Below are 21,609 nucleotides of genomic sequence, written 5' to 3' on the forward strand. Positions count from 1 at the left end.
ACCAATATCATACAATGAACTTGTAAACATCTGTTTTAATTCGTGGTCTAATTTGGGGTGACAGTCTCTGGTTCATGCCCCAGCTCTTATACCAGGCCTGGTGCTTCGGGCTCGGTCTCTCCTACAAGTGCGAGCGTGGATGTCCATGTCTCCATATTGAAAGAAACAGTCCTACAGCTGCAATCCTACAATGCAACCGGTATGCTGAAAGGTGCCAGGGTCTGCCATAAGGGGGAGGCGCAGAAGTCTTAGATCCAAAGACAATCACAGACCTCTTTAAAGCCAGTGGGTGCTGGGCACATTCTCATTCATTGGAAGGGGATAACAAGGTTAATACCCAGGAGACCGGACTAGATGATGTGGTCCCTTGAACACTTGATGGTTCTGTTCATTCTCTCTGAGGCACCTGGCACTGGCCACTGTCAGAAGATGAGATACTGGGCTAGATGGACCGTTGGTCTGACCCACTACGGCCGTTCTTATGTTCCCTTCTGGTCCTAAACTCTGTGAATCTGCTCAGTTCCAGGCACATGGGGAAAGTTATGAGACAGGCTGACCAGTGGGTTATGTCTCCTCTGCCGCAGGGGAACTTTCAGCCTACATTCAATGTGAATCTCACTGGGTGTTTTCAAGATAGGGGAGTTAGAAAAATGAGAGATTGTTCTGGGGAGCAGCGTGACTTCAATGTGATCTGAGCTGGAAATTGCTCATTTGCCTTGATCTATTGATGGTAACAAGCTTTGGGCTCTTTACTAGTGCTAGAGGGAAAATTTGGTCATTAAGACCTATTTTAAAGGCTCTTGGCCACACAAACAGCTGACGCTGTGTGGAAAACAAACATGAGCAGCTGACACGCTGTAATGGAAGCACATGTTCTTTCCCCTTATTGCATTATTTATGTAATTGACAAAGAGCGCAAACAGCAAGTTCTGCTTCTAATATATCCTCTGATGATCGCTCTGGCAAATATTTGAGGTCAATATTGGCACTAAGGGAGTCTGATGTTTTCTGGGAAATTAACAAAATCTCCAGGGCTAAGCGAACGTTCCAGCTGAACAGATATTCACAAAACAGCCTAGGAATCGACTATTCACTCCTCTTGGGTTTTTAGTTAAACTCCCAGGTTCCATGATCCCACCTATCCAAACCAAAGAGAAAAAGGGGTGTTGGGGGTGGGAAGCATTTAGAACGGGAATCTCTCCGCACCAGAGGGACAGGGCATGTTAGTAAGGGTTTTTGGCAGGGCTTAGGGGAGAGCTGGTTGAAAATTGTCTGTCAAAGCTGTTTTGATGGAAAATTGAGTTTTGGGAGAAAAAATACAAAAAGACTTTCACCAAAAGTGTCTGCAGAACATTTTGACTTTTCATCAGTGAACAATGAACAGCTGACAGTCAGGCCTGGCTTAGATCACGGATGACATGGAGATCCTGCGTGATGAGTCATGCCGGAGATGAGGAGCCAATGAGGTCATTAATTTGAGTCCTGTGACAGGCCCATGCTAATCAACCAGGGCCCAGCCAATCCACAAGCGATTACCTAACCATGTGACCCCCCCCCAAGACAAGTATATAGGCTCCTAATGGAAGCAGGCTCCAGTTTGCTCACTGTTGCTACTTCTCCGGAGAGTGCCAAGCCACTGCCTGTAGCTCTGACAGATGGCCCCAGCCTGTTCCAGATCCTGGCCCTACCCCAGCCTCAGCCGCCCCCCGGGCTGTGTCCTGACATCATGGTAGGGCTCAGAGCAGCTCTGGTCCTCTCTCAGGGCCTGTCCCTCTGGTCCGTGTCTGACTCAGAGTGAGGAGGGGGCGCTCCCGCCCTGTGGACAGCTGGTCGCTTTGTACAGTTTTCAGCACTTGGATTGCTAGGCCACTGTCACCAGATCAAACCATTCTACGCCAATTCCCCCAGCAGTGAGACTTCTCCAGCCTTGTTTACCTACCTCGGGATTTGCATTAATCAGCCCCTGATGTCAATAGTTCCTGCTGGAAACCCACTACCTCCCACTCTGGGAGCCAGGACACAAACCCCAGCCCAGAGATTCACAGATTCCAAGCCCAGAAGGGACCACGGTGATTGTCTCGTCTGACCCCCTGGATAGCCCAGGCCAGAAACCTGCCCTGAATAATCCCTTGAGCCGGCCTGTTAGAAAAACAACCAATCTGGATTTTAAACATTGTCAGTAATGGAGAATCCACCATGGCCCTTGATGAATTATTCCATTGGTTAATTCCTTTCCCTGTTAAAAACGAATACCTTATTTCCTGTCTGAATTTGTCCAGCATCAGCTTCCAGCCATTGGGTTGCATGAGGCCAGTGGTTCCCAAACTTTAACAACCCGCGAACCCCTTTAACTAAAATGTCAAGTCTCGCGATCGCCCTCCTAAAAGTGAATATTTCCAGGGATTTTCTCCCTGACCTGAGCATAAATTATAAAAGCAGTGATCTTGGAAATATAAAAGTTGGTTTTATGACATGCTTATTACACACTATTTATTAATATTATTTCATTACAGTATTTTTATTACATTGTAAAAACGGCGACACTCTTCCCAGATCTCACTTTCGTAGCTTGTATTGATTGTATTTGATTAAGCCTGTTCTAAGACAAGGCTCCTAGGTTTCACCAAGGACTATCAGATGGGAAACAGCAGGAAGGTATTTAAGAAGCCAATTCAAAGATCTCCTCCTACACAAGCATTCAGGTCTTGAGCAGTCCAGGCAAACAACGCACATTACCACAAAGCTTATACTTGTTCTTCATAATAATTTAAAACAGCACTAGCTGCCTATTTAATTTTAAAAACAGCAAAAAAATATCCACCTCCCTTTTCATTTCTTCTAAGGAGTCTTGAAGTTTAAATCTCCCCAGTGTGATAGATCTGCTTAGCTCTTGGAAGTCCAGGGGCTCCAGGCTGCCGGCCCCATGCTGCCCAGGGTCCCTAGGGACAGCTCTGTGCACCATTAGGGAATTTTTTCCCGAGAACCCCCTGTAACAGTTTGGGAACCCCAGTTTGGGAACTACTGCATTAGACCTTTCTCTGCTAGACTGAAGTGGTAAATATTTGTTTTTCACATAGATATTTATAAACTGTGATGAAGTCATGCCTTAACCTTCTCGTTGTTAAGCTAAATAGATTGAACTCTTCGAGTCCAACGCAACAAGGCAGGTTTTCTAACCCTTTAATTGTTTTCATAGCTCAACTCTGACCCCTCTCCAATTTATCAACATCCTTCTTGAACTGTGGGCACCAGAACTGGACACAGGATTCCAGCAGTGGTCACACCAACGCCAAATATGGAGGTAAAATAACCTCTGATCAGTGCTTAATTTGTGCCAGGGCTTGCCAGGACTGAGCCCCAGCACCTCTGGGCCTGGCAGTTCAAAGTCCTGGCACCTCTGGGCCTGGCAGTTCATAGCCCCTTGGAGCTCGTGTTCAGCTGAGTATGCCCCCTGTCCCCCAAATCTTTGTGAGCGTCGCTGCTTTCCAGGAGAGAGCCCCCAGCCTGTACGTATGACCTGTGGTCTTTGTTCTGCATTTGTACATTTAGCTGTATTGAAACATACATTGTTGGCTTGTGCCCTGTTTACCGAATGATCCGGATCGCTCTGAATCAGTGACCCATCGCCTTCCATGGTTAGCACCCTTCTCACCCCCGGTTTTTGTGTTATCTGCAAACGGTATCAGTGATTATTTTACGTCTTCTTTCAGATACACAGGACATGGAGTAAGTTGCTGTGTGAGGATTTGAATGTTCCCTGTGTCCATAGTCCCTGACTCAGGCTGGTCTCCTGCTGACGGCACAGGGCTGGGATTCAGTAGATCCGGCTCCATCTCTTGCTCCGCCACTGATTCTCTGGGTGACCTTGGGCTAGGCACTTTACCTCTCTAGGCCTCAGTTGCCCATCTGTCCAATGGGATAACACTGCTCCTCCCTGCCACCTCAATCTGTCTTGCTGACGCAGAGGAAGGGACGGTCCCTGCCCCAGAGAGCTTACAATGGCAGGTCTGCTCCAATGCCCATTGCAATCAGCACCGACCCTCCGCTCATTTTAGGGGCTTTGGATCAGTCCCTGAGACTGTGAGCTGCTTAGGGCTGTCTCCTGTTAGGTGTACGTGCAACAATCAGCACATGGGGGCCTGAGCCCAGCTCCCATAATGCACAGAGTAGCAGTGACAGGATTAAGTGAAGTGTGTTAGCTAAGAATGGAGACTGAGCAGAGTGTGACAAGGCGGGGGAGGTGATAGCTGTTATTGCACCTGCTGCCGTTGGTGAGAGAGACACAAGCCACACACAGCTCTGCTTCAGGTCTTGTGCAGCCTGAAAGCTGGTCTCTCTCACCAAAGGAAATTGGTCCAGTAAAAGATATCCCTCTCCCCCGCCTTGTCTTTGTAATATCCTGGGACCAACATGACTACAACTACACTGCCCACACAAATGCACAGTGTGGAATTTAAACTTTGCAGTGAGTCAAGCCTGCACCACAAACCTGCCCATGAAACAAGCACAGAGGACAAGAAGCAGGAGTGATAAGTACAAAATAGATGTGATACTCGCCCCTGAACATTTCCAAAGTCACAAATATGAAGCCTGTTTGGTGTCTGGACCGGAAAGTGACAAATGGATGAGTAACGTTTAGTATTGTGTGTGTGACCAATGGAAAAAAAATGTACACAGAAAGCGTTACTGGTGCTAGTGATAAGCTAGTAAAAATAACAAGCACAAAAGCTTGTCTCTCTCACCATCAGAAGTTAGTCCAATAAAAGATATTACTTCACCGCCTTTCCCCCCTAAAAAAACCCTTGCAGTTTCTGTTGCCTCATGTAATCAGAAAAAAAGGCCTTGCAAAGTCAGACAGTAACTGCACAGGGATTTCATCTGTTCGACGATTCCTTAGTAATAAACATCTCCCCTTCCCACGAGCACCGTTCACCCAACATGTACAAGGCTGGGCCGCACCCTGGTGTAACACAGCCATGCAGGGCTGTAGGGCAGAGTGAGGAATCCCCTTCCATGCCCCGGGACAGCCCATGCTACAGCACATCTGGAACAGCTGGGTGGGGAGTGGCCTGGAAGAAGTGGGGAGGAGCAGACAATGGGAGCACCTGTGCTACACGTGAGCCAGCAAGACTAGCTGTTGATGGAGACGGGGAGGTGTTCTGTTCATTTTAAGAGACACAATTAATACAGTCGAGGGTGTGCAGTGTTGGCAACACACAATATGTGGTGTGTTTCTTAAAGCCCCAGCTCCTGGAGTCCTGTGATTAGGTAAAATCTCATCTTTCATTTTAAAACAGAGGATGTTTTTAGCTAAGCTGGTGGGAAAACAGAATTTCCATTCTGACACTGTGAAACTGGTTTTTGTTTTTGTTCTGAATTGAAAAAAAAGTCAAAATGTGAATGTTTTCTGCCAAACTAAAGGTCAAAAAAAATTCTCTTTTTTATATTGTTGAGTTATATAAATTGTATAAAGATAAAACGTTGTTTCAATAAAGTAAAAATATTTAATTTGGACTTTATTGGTTTGATTCATTTCCTTTAGGCTTTTATTGTAGAGTACAATATATAAAGGGTAAACACGTTGGTTTTCACTATATCTGACTTTAATTAAGCTGGTCTCATCTTCATGAAATGTAATACTGCCTTTAGCTCCCCTCTGCGTGCGTCATCTCCCCCCAGAGGAGAGCTTTATACTTCAGTAACAGGCCGACCAAACTGGGTGTTTTTGTAAGACGAGAGAGGTGGGAAAATGAGTGTGTGTTAGGGGCCGTGTAACTCCAAAGTGAGCCGGAATGGAAATCCCACAAGTGGGTTTCTCTGTTGATCTGAGGAGGAGCTGAGCCATTCATTGGCATGGAGGGAGTGCGGGGGCTATAAAGACATTCCTGTCTGTTTTCACAGCCTCACCCATGCAGAGAAGACTCATAAGGAGGGCTCGGTTTTCACTGCAGAAAGCAGTGTGAGTTTTACATACAGACGACGCTCTCACAGTAAAACCCTCATGTGAAGACATCTAATTGAGCTGTTGTGTCTGATTCTGTCTGTACAATCTACAGCCAGGTCTACATTACAAACTTATATTGGCATCACTGTGTCACCCAGGGGTGTGAAAATCTGCCCCCCTGAGCGATATACTGACACCGACCTGGCCCCGGTGTCAGCAGCGCATGTTGATGGGAGGGCGTCTCCCATGGACACACCTCCTGCCTCTCGGGGAGGTGGCGTCCCCGCGCCGAGGGGAGGAGCTCTCCCAGCAGCCTAGGGAGCGTCTTCATTGAGTGCTAAGCGGCGTGGCTGCACCAGTGCAGAGCTGGAAGTGGAGACAAACCCTGAGTGCAAGCACGGCGGTGCAGATCCACAGGGTTCTGTTGTGCCCTGACCTTCCTCCAGCCCCTTTGGGAGCACGCCGAGGACTGGAGCTGAGCTTTTCCCCAGGGTGGGGCGCACAGCCCCACAGCTCCGCCACTGGGACTCCCAGCTCCAGCAGCCCCAGCTTCTCCCCATGTGCTCTCAGAGGGACTGCGGTGAGTTCAGATCCCCGTGGGGACTGCGGGCCCTTCAGCCAGCCATGGACCCACTGAGCATTTTCAGTGCCAGGGGGCCACCTGTTTAGAACAAGGCAGCACTTCTTAGTCTGCGAGCCCTTCGGTCAGCATAGGAAAGCCAAGCCTGAGCCAGAGTCAACATTGGCAAAAGCCCCTGCCGTGATATAGTGTGACCTAGAATCCATCCTCTCGCTCTTGCTTTGCGCCTCTGACTTCCTTTGTGCCTGCAGCAGCACACTTAAACCACCCCCACACCTCTTTGGCCTCCTGCTTGGGACTTTCCACTCTGTTCATCTGCACAGAGCTGGTGGAAATCGCTTGCTCTTGGCTGCTGGTCGGCAGGCGGGTCTTGCATTCATTCCTCTCTGTCCATTTCATTCAGTTCTTTATGGTGCACTTGGGTCCAGCCCTGACTGGCACATGTAACATCCACCCCTCCCTTTTACCCATCCCAGTGGATAGCAATACAGAGTGGGTGGGGAAACTGAGGCACACATGTTACTCATAAAAAATTTACAAAAAAATCCCATGTTCTCTTCACTGTAGTTTTTACGTCATTTCAGCTAGTCAAGGGATAAGGTTGACTTTGACTGGCTACTTCAAAGTAAAAACCAGCTGAATCTTGTCTCTGCTCAGGTTTTACAGCAGGATTGCTGTCTGCATTTATCTATCTCAGTGTAAACACCCTGGCTGTGCAGTGCAGATTTAGGCTATGCAGGCAAAACCAGCCATCAGCGGAATAAAATGTAGTGAAATAGGCATTGTCAGAGTGGATCAGATCTGACTCCCGTCTATCCCAGTGACCTGTCTCCCCCAGTGGCCACCACCAGCTGCTTCAGCGCAAAGGACAAGAAACCCTACAGGAGTCAGTTATGGGATAACCATCCCCAGGGACACATGCCAGCTATGCAAAAACACCAGGACTCAGGGTATGTGCACAAGTGGGTAGCCCCTAATGTCCTGGCTTCTCCGCTATTGGTTTTCCAGCTAGCTGGATCAAAGCCAGCTGCAGTATGTCTATATGTGTTACAGACAGCCAGACAGACAGACACAGGATTGCAGTGCAGACATAAGAGATGTACACTGTGAATCAGGAGAGGTTAGATCTCTTACAAACCGCTTGGGTTTTTTTCAGCATTTACTATTCTAACTGTGGAGAGTCTCATTCGCCATATACATTCCCAGGCCTTTCTTCAATCCTGCTAAACTCTTGGCCTCAATTCTAGTTTGGGATTATGACTTAGAGCTTCAAAAGAAACGTGATGCTCAGACATGATCTGTCCCCTGATTTGTGTAACAAACCAAGAGGAGAAATATAGAACACTCCAGTGTACTAACGTGGCATTTGCTTGTGCCAATATTTGCAACAGTTATTTACACTACAGAAGTTTCCATTTTGCTGGAATATTAACAAAGATGCTCAAGTTTAGATCCACTTTCAAAACCAAGCCGTGCCGTAAACACTCAGCAGGGACTGTTATTTACACTTCTGAGTCCTTTTCCTGTAAACCACTGAAGTATATTTAGGTTTGGAAGAATTTGATTTTTTTTTTATAATTTTGAGGGATCGCATCGATGTTCATTTTAAGCATTTTTTCCTATTTTATTCATTTTCACTGTTGCAGAAAATGTTGGATTTAAAACATTTTTATTAGGTATATTGATTTAAATGTACACAGTTGTGGAAAATTCTGAGCAGTCAGACAATGGGGTGCCAGACAGTAACTATTTAATGACACTAGATATTGAGATTCAGAAAGTTAAGGCTAAAACACAAAAGTTACAGCATACGCTGTCAACATCCTACGTTGCAATTTTAGTCTTAGGGTCTGGCTACACTTACAGTTGTACAGCGCTGGGAGTTACAGCTGTCTTCGTACAGCTGTGTAGGGAAAGCGCTGTGGTGTGGCCACGCTGACAGCTACCAGCGCTGCAGTGTGGCCACATTTGCAGCATTTGCAGCGCTGTTGGGAGTGGTGCATTGTGGGCAGCTATCCCAGTGTTCAAATGGCTGCAACGTGCTTTTCAAAAGAGGGAGGTGAGGGGGAATATGGGGGAGAGAGAGAGAGAGAGAGAGAGAGGATTTTTGGATCTGTCAGCTCCCTGCCTTGCAAGTTCTAAGGACTGGAACACACACATCACCAACCTGCAATCAATTTTAAAGTTTCAAGCCCTTCCCCCACCCCTCTCTTATTCACTAAATGCAAATTATGCACTCCTAAATAGCCTTCAGACCACATAAGCAGCTGCTCAACAGGGACTCCCCCTCCCTCTGCCATGTGACTTCTCTCTTCAAGCAAACAGCTGTGAACCTTCCAGAGCAATTCCCCTGCCTGCCATTCTGGCTGGAGCAAACAGGAGCTGTGTTTCTTTTTCAGATAAGCAGCTCAGGGGAGCTCGGAGTTCAGCCATTCTTCCGGTTTGTTGTGGACAGGCATCCTAATACCCTGGAGGCCAATAACAGCGCTTTCGGTGGTTACACTTGATGAGCAGCACTGCATCACCAGCGCTGCAATCGTTACATCCCAAGCAGACCAGGTGTACAGCCAGCGCCGCAGCCAGGGAGTTGCAGCGCTGGATGTGCCTTGCAGGTGTGGACAGTTACTAAGTTGCAGCGCTGTAAACCCACCACCAGTGCTGCAACTCTCCAGTGTAGCCAAGCCCTTAATTGAACTCTAATACAGTTCTCAAGCACCATTCTTCTTACTTTGCCTGGCTACACGTCTGCTATCGTGATGGAAAATATTTCCATCACTTTGTGTGTGTGTGGTGAAATCAACATTTACCAATGAGTTTCTAATCTTTCCAACTCCCCATGTATTTACAATTTTATCTCCTAAACAAATATTTGAAGTGCCCACATCCTACTCCACGGATATGAACAGAGAGGGCTCCTCCTGGTGGTGAATCTGTTCCTTGCACCTATCTGGCCAAATGCAAACTCCGACAGAGAAAAACTCAATTCTCAAAAGCTGAATTTTTTTCAACTGGCTACAGAAGTGGAACATTTGATTTTTATTTCGATGTCCAATTTTTTTTCCCCTTCATATAATAAAATATATTTCCAAACGGTTGTGAGATTGCTACAAAAGATGAAACTTTTTTTCAAATGGAAAAGAAGGGGAAGTTAAAAGCAAGGAAGTGCTACTTTTTCTCACTTTGTAAACTTTTTTTTTTAAATTCACACTTTGCCAATTGATTTTGTTCTTAAGTGTGGGGAAAAACCTCCTCTACATTCTAAAATAAGCATCCTGTTTCCAGTGCGAGGAAACATAGAAACATGAGCTGAGCTGGGGTTTCCCCCACCTTCTGACATATTTTTTTACAGTAAAAACGGAAGAAAAAGTGGGGGAAAGAACCAAAAAGCCACAAGTGGAAATATTTCCCAGATGATGTGTTGTTTTCCCCTTAACTCCTGTAAGCAAGTCGGCAGCCTCCAGAGTGCCATCTTGTGGCCGAGGTAGCTTGCAACACCCTGCCTCAGTTTCCTCATTCCAGGTTCCCAGGAGTCATCCACGGAGTCTGGAGTCCAATAACAACCTCCCTTCTTGGGGGCTGGTTTGTTAAATATAAAATAACTCCAAATGCGAGTCTCTTCCATCTGAGTCTCACACTGGGCACGGTTCCCCCTCCCTGCGCTCTGTGTGTCTCAGCCCTGGCCTCCGATGTCTGTGCTCTGTCCCTTGGGTGCCCAGTGTATCCCTGTGCACAGCGTTCAGTGTAACCCTCCTTCCTGGGCCCTGAGAGATCCTCCAGCCGCTTCCCCAGCCACTTCCCTCCTCTGGGGAATCTGGCAGCTCCCCCACCCCAGCTGCCGCTGCCTGAGCTTCCCAGGCAGCACAGAGGGGAATGAGTTCTGGAGCTTCCTGTCTGAGACCAGACTGAAACCTAACGAGAACAGATAACGATGAATAGAACAATGATCATAAGGAATCATGTGCATGGCAGCAGCGTGGGAGAGCCCTAGTCATGGACTGGGACCCCACTGCGCTAGGTGCTGTACGAACATAGAGAAAACAGCCAATCCCTGCCCCTGAGAGATTAACCCACGTCTGACACTGCCAGGGATCTCTCTGACGCAGCTGACACTGGCCACTGCCAGAGACGGGACACTGGACGACAGGGACCTTGGCTCTGACCCAGCCTGGCAATTGCTAGGTTCTGTGGCGGGGCAGGACCCGAGGGCAGGAGGAAAGGATAAGGAACAGGTCTGTTAGCCCCAGGCTAAACAAAGCCCTGTTGCCATGGAAACCAAACGAGCAGTTTCTCCAGGCTAATTAGAACACCTGGAGTCAATTAAGACCCCTCTAGACAGTAGTAGAAGCAGCTGGATTGATTGGGACACCTGGAGCCAAGCAAGGTCTGGCTGGAAGTGGGTAAAAGCCTCCCCCCCAGTGTGTTCAGCTGCACCCAAGGAGTGTGGTGGGAGTTGTGCTGCCAGAGGAGCTGTGCAAGGATGTGCAGCAGCCAAAGGCCTGGGAGGTACAAACGCCATCAGGCATCGGGGGAAGAGCCTGGCAGTTAATGTGAGGGAGGTGTCGGGGGCCAGGGGAAGTGGCCCAGGGAATCCTAGCAGCTCTGCCGTTATCTGAAGAGACAGTTACCGACAGCTGCTATCCACAGGGTCCCTGGGTAGAGCCTGGAGTAGAGGGTGGGCCTGGGCTCCCCCCTTCCCTCATTAGTCACTGGGGTGGAGTGACCTGAACAGAGACCCACCCCTCAGGGGGGAAGACTAATTGGGGAAAGGGTCTGATCTGTTCCCACCACACCCAGAGGGGCAACAGAGACTAGGGGTCCCTTTCCCCTGCTGGCCAATGCTGAGCGTGGCTGAATCAGACTGCGGTGAGCCCTGAAGTAAAGGGACCGGACCGAGAACTGTAGTGAGCCACTGAGGCAAGTGGTTAAAACTGGAAGTTGCTGGTTTTTTACCCCAGGAGAAGGTAAAATTCTCAGTCTACCTCTCGCTAGAGGCACAGCATCCGGCACGGGGAGGAGAAGGAGCTCCACCACAACTCCTGGACAGTGATTTATATATGTTCTGCTCCATCCCTAACTCATCTGTATATACAGAGTCTGTCTAGCTCTCCATCCATCCATCCATCCATCCGTGTATCCATCCAACCTTCTCTCTCTCCAACCATCCATGTATCCATCCAAACTTCTCTCTGTCCCTCCATCTGTGAATCCATCCAACCTTCTCTCCATCCATCCATTCTTGTAGCCATCCAAACTTCACTCTTTCCATCCATCCTTGTATCCTTCCAACCATCTCTCATGGATTTCTAAGATAACTTTCACTGTGATTCCCAATAGCCAGGTATTGCTGGTCCTGTCCTCTCTTTACCTGCTCCACTTCCCCTCTTCCTAGTCACCCCACGCCCACCTTCCTGTGCCACCACAGAGTAGGACATGGACTGGCAGGGAGCTCAGGATCAGTCAGTCCCACCCCCTCGTATTGTCCCATCCATAAACTGACCAAGCTCCGTCTTCAAACTAGAGTGTTTGCCTCTCCCACCTCTGCACCTAGTGGGAGGCTGTTCCAGAGTCTTTCCCCTCTGATGGGTAGAAACCTTCTGCTAATGTCCAGCTGAGATGTGTTTAGGGGCAGTGTCTCCTTGTTTGTTCTGGTGTCAACCAACGTTGTCCTTTAGCATCAGTAGCTCTTCTTCCCCCCCCCCCCCCCCCCGGTGTAGTTACAGAGCAATTACATCCCCTCAGCCTTGCAGTTCTAGGCCAACTCCCCAAGCTCTTTGAGTCTCCCCTGGGGCAATCAGCCCCCATCCCCCGATCACTCCAGCAGCCCTTCTCTGCACCTGGGCTTGTCTGAATTCATCTGTCTGAACACAAGTGACTGGGACTGTTCGCAGGATGGCAGATGGGGTCTGACCAGTGCCGTGTACAGTGGCATTAATACCTCTCTATCTCCCCTGGAATTAAACCTAACTAGTCTGTATTATTCCTGTGGCCCTAGCCCAGAGCAGCACCAAGCACTGACCAATGCCCCATTGTGCAAGGTGCTGTACAAATTCAATTTACACTCCAAGTGGACAACAAAGGGCTACATTTCAGCCCCTACTTTCTGCCCCCCAGAACCTCTGGCCCTGCTGCTGTGAGGACAGCCCTGTCTCTGTAAACAGGCAGTGAATGACTTCATATTAAACAGTAGCTGGCAAATTATAGCCCTGTCAAGGAGTTTGCTAAGCAGCGTAACTTACAGAGCAGCTGGAGGGGGATGTAGCAGAACATAGCTAAGTGGAGGGTGTACCATAAATATTCGAGAAGGGTTCTCACCTCACATTGGGTTTACACTGATGCAGCTCTACTGGCTGCTATGGGGCTGCTCTGGATTTACAGTGGGGTCTGAGATCCGAATCCAGTCCTGACTCTATTGACATGACTGGAGTTACTCTGGATTTACCCCAAGGTCCTGAGAGCCAAACCCAGCCGAGACTCCATTGACTGTAGTGAGGTCAGTCTGGATTGATCCCAGCGTGACTGAGATCCGATCCCCCCCAACGCTTTAACAGGCCCACTTGGTTCATTGTCTTTCCAGCTGCTTCCCTTGCTCTCCATGGAACAATGTGCCTCCAGCAGGCGTGCAAAACGAGTGTGAGACTCAGCCTGTAACACTTGCACCTCTCGGATGATCAGGTCCCACCCCGGAGTCCCAATTCCCTGCTCTAGATTTACGGTGATTGGAGGTTTTTAAGAGCAGGTTGGACAAACACCTGTCAGGGACGGTCTAGATAAGGGTTACTCCTGCCATGAGGGCAGGGGACGGGACTGGACGACCTCTCGAGGTCCCTTCCAGTTCTGTGATTCTGTGAGTCCACTGCTGGGTGACCCAGGGGTGACTGCAGCCTCTAACAGGTAAAAAAGGCTACAGGGCGGCTTGTGGTGCAGTCGCTTCCTGTCTGAACGTGGGGGACTGTGAGAGCAGAAGGCCAGAGGAACCTGCAGGTCTGTGCACTCAGACACAGCCTACCGGAGGCTGATCTATTACCAGGGCATGGGGATGGGCAGAGAATAAACATGGAGACAGGAAACTATGGACCCAGAAGCCAGCCTGGGGCAGGATCCATTCTGCATGTAAGTCCCAGGAGGCTGGAAGACATGTACACTTCCAGCCCCCATCCTTGCCAACTCTGGCTGGCACAGAGACAATTCCACATGGCCTGGAGTGGGGCCGAGGCTGAGCTAGAGATGCGCAAAATTTACAGTGTGAAACTTTTTGGCAGCCAAAATCTGCAGATGCTGGTTGACCTCTTCATTTTATGGATGGGGATAAAAAATCCGAGGGGAAAAGTTCAAGCTGAAACGCTTCCGTTTTCAACTCACGAGAGCTTTCCTTTAGAAATTTCCTTCCGTTTTATTTTGTTCAAAAAAAAATTATAAAAAACACAACACCCAAGCCCAGAACTGAAATGAAACGTTTCCTTCAACCCAAAACTATTTCCCCTCATTTCTCTGGAACCTCCAGTGACCCGAACTATCACAGTCTCACCCAGCTCCAGCTGTGCAGCCTGGATCCTGCACGGACCAGGGGAGAATCCAGGCCAGGGTGACCCTCCATGTGCAGATCAGCGGGATCCCAGGGGGACGTGATCCAGGCTCTCTTCGGAGCAGTTCAGAAAGTACCGACAATCCCTCTGTGTTACGCCCTGGCAGTGAATTTCCATTCTGGGCAAAGCTCCCCAGCAAAGTCTGCAGACACTACGACCCAGGGCACTACAGGAGTGATCCAAACACAGCTGCAATAATCCTGTGCTTTTCGCTAGCGCCTCCCACTGGAGGATCTCAAAGCACATCATGAGCCTCACACACATGAGGAAGAGGAGAATGAATGAGTCCAGCCAGACCCCACTTCACTGCCAAGAGTCCACGCTGGCAGGATGCACTAGGCAGGTGCTCAAGGAATCCAACCCCTAAGGGCTCTGTCGGGGCGGGTGGCAGCCAGCCAGGGTGGGGGTCACGTGTTCCGTCTGGAGTTTGATATCCTGGGTCTGGGCTATCATTAGTGTCTGTCCTGCAGCAATGGTGGGTGACTCTGCAGCAGGATGATCTCTGCTGTCTCCCCCCACGTCAGGTGTGATTCTTTCTCATCCTTCAATCCTCCTGACAACCAATCCCCATCTGATCCTAACCACTAGATCCTACTTCCCTCCCAGAACTGGGGCTAGAACCCAGGAGTCCTGGCTCCCAGCCCCCTCCTGCTCTATCCACTAGACCCTATTCCCCTCCTAGAGCTGGGGAGAGAACCCCAAGATGCAGTCCTGGCTCCCAACCCCCTGTTCTAACCACTAGACCCCACTCCCTCTGAGCTGGGGATGGAACCCAGGAGTCCTGGATCCCAGACTTCTCTGCTCTAACCACCAAATTATTTAACTCTCGCTAGCAGCAATGTGGCTTTTCCGGGCTCTTCCTGGGGCTTAGCCCCGGCACCGTCCCATCCCTGTTTCTCATGCCACGCCTGGTCTATTGCAATGAATCCGCACTGCCCCTTACCTGTGCTCCCTCCTCTCCAGCCCATTCACGCCCCATATGTGGGGCAGGGGCTCCGCCTGCAGACCCAGCTCCAGTCCCCTCTTTAGCATCATTTCCCGGTGTGCTCATATCCAGCGCTCCGGCCAGGGGAATCCACTCAGCGAAATCCACAGAGCCCCCAGGGGTGGGAGATTGTCCCCTGCCCATCTCTGTGCTCTGGAGACGGGGATGAATCTACTTCGCAGAGGGTAACTGCCTGCTGGTGGGACTGTCTCACCTTCTGATCTCGGGGTTGTTGCAGTGGAAAAAAACTCCCAAAAATGCTCCTCCCAGGCCCGCCCAGGGGGTGGGGCTGGGGTTCGTTTATGCACCAGCAGTGCCAGCTAGTGGCTGGTTACAGCACTAGCAATTCAATGGTTAGGAAGATCTGTAAATGAATAAACTTTGAAATGCAGCCGGCATTGTTAGAGGTAGAAGGGTAGATGTCTGGGGGCAGGAATGTTTGGGGGTCTTTTGGTTCTGAATTTGTACAGCACCTAGCACAGTAGGGCTTGCAGGCCACTTGCCACCAGAGTAAGTATGTGGCTGACATGTTGTGTCTAACACGTGGCAGCCAAACACCACGAGTTGCAGTCCTCTCCCCGGTAGCTTTTCTGAGAACGTGTGTTGTGCACATGAGCTGCATTCGGAAAGGTTTGCCCCAAGAGCAAAACATCTGGTTTCATGCCAATGTTTCAGAGTATAACTGGCAATGTATGATTTTTTTAAAAAAAATAAAGAGTTTAAAATGTGGTAGAAACAGGGGCGGCTCTAGGTATTTTGCCACCCCAAGCAAGGCAGGCAGGCTGCCTTCGGCGGCTTGCCTGTGGGAGGTCCTCGGTCCGGCGGATTCGGCGGCAGCCTGCGGGAGGACCGCCGAAGCCGTGGGACCAGCGGACCCTCCGCAGGCATACTGCCGAAGGCAACCTGCCTGCCGCCCTTGCAGCCTCCCGCAGCTTGCCACCCCAAGCACGCGCTTGGCGTGCTGGTGCCTGGAGCCGCCCCTGGGTAGAAAGTAGCACTTGTTTTCTCTCAACTTTTTTCATTTTTTCATTTTTTTGCAGGGATTTCGCAACCCGACCTGGAACATAAGAACAGCCAGACTGGGTCAGCCCAAAGGTCCACCCAGCCCAGTGTCCTGTCTTCCAACAATGGCTGGTGGCAGGTGACGCAGAGGGAATGAACAGAACAGGGAATCAGCAAGTGATCCATCCCCTGGTGCCCATTCCCAGCTTCTGGCAAACTGGAGTTCAGTATCTAAATATATTGTATTCTCTTAACAGAGAAGAAGTTGGAAGTTTAAAAAGTCTCCATTTTCTTACCCTATTGAAAAAATGTCAACTTTCTGAAAAGTGAGTTTTCTCCATTTTCTGCCATAAAAGAGCAGGGGACCTCAAAACACATAACTGAAAGATGGAAATAATAAATAACAATACAATCAAAATGAAAATGTTCACTTTAAATTTTCCCATGGAAAAATTGATTAAAAAAATCAAATCAACATTGTACTACGAAAAATCTCAGTTTTGATGAAACCTGATTTTTGGCGAGTGAAGACAAATTTTCAGTTGACACATTTTGATCGTCTCTAGTTATCATCCCCCTCATGGTATTTAAATTGTCAGCTGTGTGGGGGAGGGACTGTCTGTGAACTATGTGTATGTACAGCTCCCAGCACAATGGGATCAGGATCCTGACTGAGGGGCCAGGACAGATAAGAAGACAGGAACTGCCAGACTGGATCAGACCAAGGGCTCATCTACCCCTGTATCCTGCCTCCAGCAATGGCTCGCACCAGCCCCTCCAAAGCAAGGTGTCATTAACACTGCATGAGACAGTTGTGAAAGAATTTGCCCCTTGGGGATGAGTCTCCTCCCCCCACCCTCCACCACGGAGTTAGAGGTCAGGGCTCATGTCCCGAAGCAGGAGGGACCGACCCCGTCCAAACTCCTGATGGGTTTTGATGTTTACTGTTATAACGCTGCGCACCCCTGTGGCTTTCCCGAGCCTTCAGAAACATGTGGCTTCGCTTTCTGAGCTGTCTGTTCCTAGGATGCTGAATGGCTCCATCCTGTTATGTGGAGAGGCCTGAGCTGGGGCACCGTTTGCTGGCTGTAATGTCCCTGCGCTGGAGTGTAGCAGTGGGGGGCCAATAGCAACTTGACCTGGCAGGAACTGGGGCTGAGAATTTCCGAAGGGATCGGGGATATGGGGAGCCCAACTTGCGCTGCCTTAAAGGGGCCTGATTGTCACCCATGCACCTGCCCTCTGCAAACCAGCCCCTTTCAAAGCACCTTCAGCCGGGACCCAAAAACCATGGGGGCCAAAATCACTAGTAGCTCCAAAAACCCTGGGCTGTAATTATTGTGCGGAGGCAGCCAGGAGGAGCTGGGCTGGAATAAGGCAGGGAAGGGTTAGGGTTAGGCCCCAAACCCGGCCTGTGTTACCTTTGTGCACGTGATTCACCCCATTGCAGTCACGGGATCTGCTCACACATGGCAGAAGGCCCAGGCTAGATTCGCTCAGAATGAGATACATGTCTGTGGGCTAACCCTGCACTCAAAAGAGTTTTTCCCTTCTGTAATTTCTCTGTAGAAATGGGCATATGATCATGTCAGGGCAATGAACAGATTCACCACCAGGAGGAGCCCTCACTGTTCATATCCATGGAGTAGGGTGTTTGCACATTAAACCTGTGTTTAAGCAGGAAATAAGATCGTAAATATATTTAGAACTGGAAAGTTAGATACTGTGAGGTTGGGCCAGATGGCTACAAGAAAGTAGCAAAAAAGCAGTATATTAAACAAGTCCCTGTTTCCCTGGTAACCAAACAAGGTTTACCCTGGGTTAATTAAGACACCTGGAGGCAACCTAGAACCTATGGAGACAGTTAGGTTCGATAGGGACACCTGGAGCCACTCAAGGACTAGCTGGACCTGGTTAAAAGCCTCCCTTTAGTCAGTCTAGGGCATGCCAGGAGTGGCGGGCGGGAGGATGTGCTGCTGGAGAGTGGCAGAGATGCTGTATGGTACCAGGAGGGAACCCCCCAGGTACAGAGGAGAGGGGCAGGGAGAGCCCTGCCTGGGGAACAGCCCCTTTGGGCCCCAGAAGTCAGAGGGAGGTGAACCTCTGCTAGAGGGGGAGAGACTGAGTTAAGAAATCTGGTCTGTTGCCTCCACATCTGGAGAGGCCAACAGAGCAGAGGTGGGCAAACTACAGCCCGTGGGCCACATCCAGCCTGTGGGATTGTCCTGCCTGGCCCGAGCTCCCAGCCAGGGAGGCGAGCCCCCGGCCCCTCCCCTGCTGTCAGGGGCGGCTCTAGGCATTTTGCCACCCCAAGCACACCTTTGGCGGCGTGCCTGCGGATGGTCCGCTCAGGGCCGGCTTTAGGCCAATTCCACCAATTCCCCCGAATAGATCCCCGCGCCTAAGAGGGCCCCGCGCCCAGTGAGAATCTCTTCCCTGGCTAGAGGCGCCTTTTTAATTTTTACTCACCTGGCGGCGCTCCGGATCTTCGGCGGCACTTCAGGGGTGGGTCCTTCGCTTGCTCTGGGTCTTCGGTGGCACTTCGGCAGCGAGTCCTTCAGTGCCACCGAAGACCTGAAGCAAGTGAAGGACCCACCACCGAAGTACCACTGAAGACTTGGAGCACCTCCTGGTGAGTGTTGGTTGGCTGTTTTTTTTTGTTTTTGTCATCCCTGCCGGGGCCCCATTGAAACTGTTCAAATTGGGCCCCGCGCTTCCTAAAGCCGGCCCTGGGTCCGCTGGTCCCGCGGCTTCGGCGGACCTCCCACAGGCGTGCCTGCAGAGGGTCCGCTGGTCCCGCGGCTTCGGCGGACTTCCCACAGGCGTGCCTGCAGAGGGTCCGCTGGTCCCGCGGCTTCGGCGGACCTCCCACAGGCGTGCCTGCAGAGGGTCCGCTGGTCCCGCGGCTTCGGCGGACCTCCCACAGGCGTGCCTGCAGAGGGTCCGCTGGTCCCGCGGCTTCGGCGGACCTCCCACAGGCGTGCCTGCAGAGAGTCCGCTGGTCCCGCGGCTTCGGCGGACCTCCCACAGGCGTGCCTGCAGAGGGTCCGCTGGTCCCGCGGCTTCGGCGGACCTCCCACGGGCGTGCCTGCAGAGGGTCCGCTGGTCCCGCGGCTTCGGCGGATCTCCCACAGGCGTGCCTGCAGAGGGTCCACTGGTCCCGCGGCTTCGGCGGACCTCCCACAGGCGTGCCTGCAGAGGGTCCGCTGGTCCCGCGGCTTCGGCGGACCTCCCACAGGCGTGCCTGCAGAGGGTCCGCTGGTCCCGCGGCTTCGGCGGACCTCCCACAGGCGTGCCTGCAGAGGGTCCGCTGGTCCCGCGGCTTCGGCGGACCTCCCACAGGCGTGCCTGCAGAGAGTCCGCTGGTCCCGCGGCTTCGGCGGACCTCCCACAGGCGTGCCTGCAGAGGGTCCGCTGGTCCCGCGGCTTCGGCGGACCTCCCACGGGCGTGCCTGCAGAGGGTCCGCTGGTCCCGCGGCTTCGGCGGATCTCCCACGGGCGTGCCTGCAGAGGGTCCACTGGTCCCGCGGCTTCGGCGGACCTCCCACAGGCGTGCCTGCAGAGGGTCCGCTGGTCCCGCGGCTTCGGCGGACCTCCCACAGGCGTGCCTGCAGAGGGTCCGCTGGTCCCGCGGCTTCGGCGGACCTCCCACAGGCGTGCCTGCAGAGGGTCCGCTGGTCCCGCGGCTTCGGCGGACCTCCCAAAGGCGTGCCTGCAGAGGGTCCGCTGGTCCCGCGGCTTCGGCGGACCTCCCACAGGCGTGCCTGCAGAGGGTCCGTTGGTCCCGCGGCTTCGGCGGACCTCCCACAGGCGTGCCTGCAGAGGGTCCGCTGGTCCCGCGGCTGGCCTGCGGGAGGTCCGCCGAAGCCGAGACACCAGCGGACCCTCTGCAGGCATGCCACCGAAGGCAGCCTGCCTGCCACCCTTGCAGCGACCGGTAGAGCGCCCCCAGTGGCTTGCCACCCCAAGCACGCGCTTGGCGTGCTGGTGCCAGGAGTCGCCCCTGCCTGCTATTCCCCTCCCTCACAGCCACGTGAGGAGTGCTCTGACCCACTGCTCCTGCCGGGCTGTGTGGTTTGTGCCTGCCCACCTCCCAGGCTTTCCACTAAGTCAGTCCTGCCGCTCTGAGCGGCATGGTAAGGGGGCAGGGAGTGGGGGGGGTTGGATAAGGGGGTCCTGGGGGCAGCCAGAGGACAGGGAGCAGGGGGGTTGGATAGGGGGTGGGGTCCCAGGGGGGGACAGTCAGGGGACAGGGAGGGGTTGGATGAGGTGGAAGTTCAGGGTGGGGGGCGGTCAGGGGATGGGGAGTGGGGGGGTTGTATAGGGGTGTGGTCCCAGGGGGCTGTCAGGGGACGAGGATGTGGATAGGGGTCAGGGCAGTCAGGGGATTGGGGGTAGGATTGGATAGGGGGCAGGAGCTGGTCCTGGGAGGAGGTGGTCAGGGGACAAGGAGAAGGGGGGTTGGATGGCTCAGAGGTTCTGAAGGGGGCAGTCAGGGGGTGGGAGGTGGAAGGGGGCAGATAGGGGTCAGGGCAGTCAGGGGATGGGGTTAGGGTTGGATGGAGGCAGGGGCTGGTCCTGGGAGGGGGTGGTCAGGGGACAAGGAGAAGCGGGGTTGGATGGGTCAGTGGTTCTGAGGGGGGCAGTCAGGAGGTGGGAAGTGGAAGGGTGCAGATGGGGCGGGGGTCAGGCTGTTTGGGGAGGCCCTCCATACAGTTTGGGAACACTGATGTGGCCCTCGGGCCAAAAAGTTTGCCCACCCCAGTCTAACCTCTTTATTTCAGGGGCAAGTCTCAGTCTGTTTTAGCCACACTCATCATTGGCATAGCGGGGGGGTGGGCAGGGGGTGAAATCTCTTAGTCTCTAGTGCAGGGGTGGGCAAACTTTTTGGGCCGAGGGCCACAGCAGGATTGTGAAATGGTATGGCGGCTGGGTAGGGAAGGGGATGGAGTGAGTGGGGTGAGGCCTCAGGGAAGGGGCGCTGGGTTTTTTGCCCACAGATGCACTATAAAGGACGCCTTGACCACTGGATCACCTCCGGAGGGAACTGGACCAACCCTGGATGTGGACTAACAGCACCGAATTCAACAAGTGGTGGGTCCCTTTTGCTTCTGTGAACTCAGTAAATGCTGCAATGCACATGCGAAACAGGACGCCAGCCTCGTGGTTCAGGCCCTGGGCTGACTTGGGAAGTTGGGGTTCAGTGCCTGGCTCTCCCATAGAGAGACCTGGGGTGACTTGCTCGGGGCTGGATTTTCACAGCTACTTGAAGCTGCTGTAACAGCTGTGTCGGGTTTTTACTATGATTTGTTGCTCTTGCAGGTTTCCAATAGCGGGAGAAGGACCATGTGCTTTTCTGAACCACAAGGATATTGCCAGCTCAGGCTGCTCCAGGAAGTGACCCTGGACCTGCAGCAAACCAGCGGAGAAACCAGAAGGCAGAGCAAAGTGACTGTGACCCGGCTGAGGCAGACGTTGTCCTTTCGACGGGTCTGGCCCAAGCTGCCTCACTGTG

The sequence above is a fragment of the Gopherus evgoodei genome, unplaced genomic scaffold, assembly GCF_007399415.2.
Source record: "Gopherus evgoodei ecotype Sinaloan lineage unplaced genomic scaffold, rGopEvg1_v1.p scaffold_32_arrow_ctg1, whole genome shotgun sequence".
Lineage (NCBI taxonomy): Eukaryota > Metazoa > Chordata > Testudines > Testudinidae > Gopherus > Gopherus evgoodei.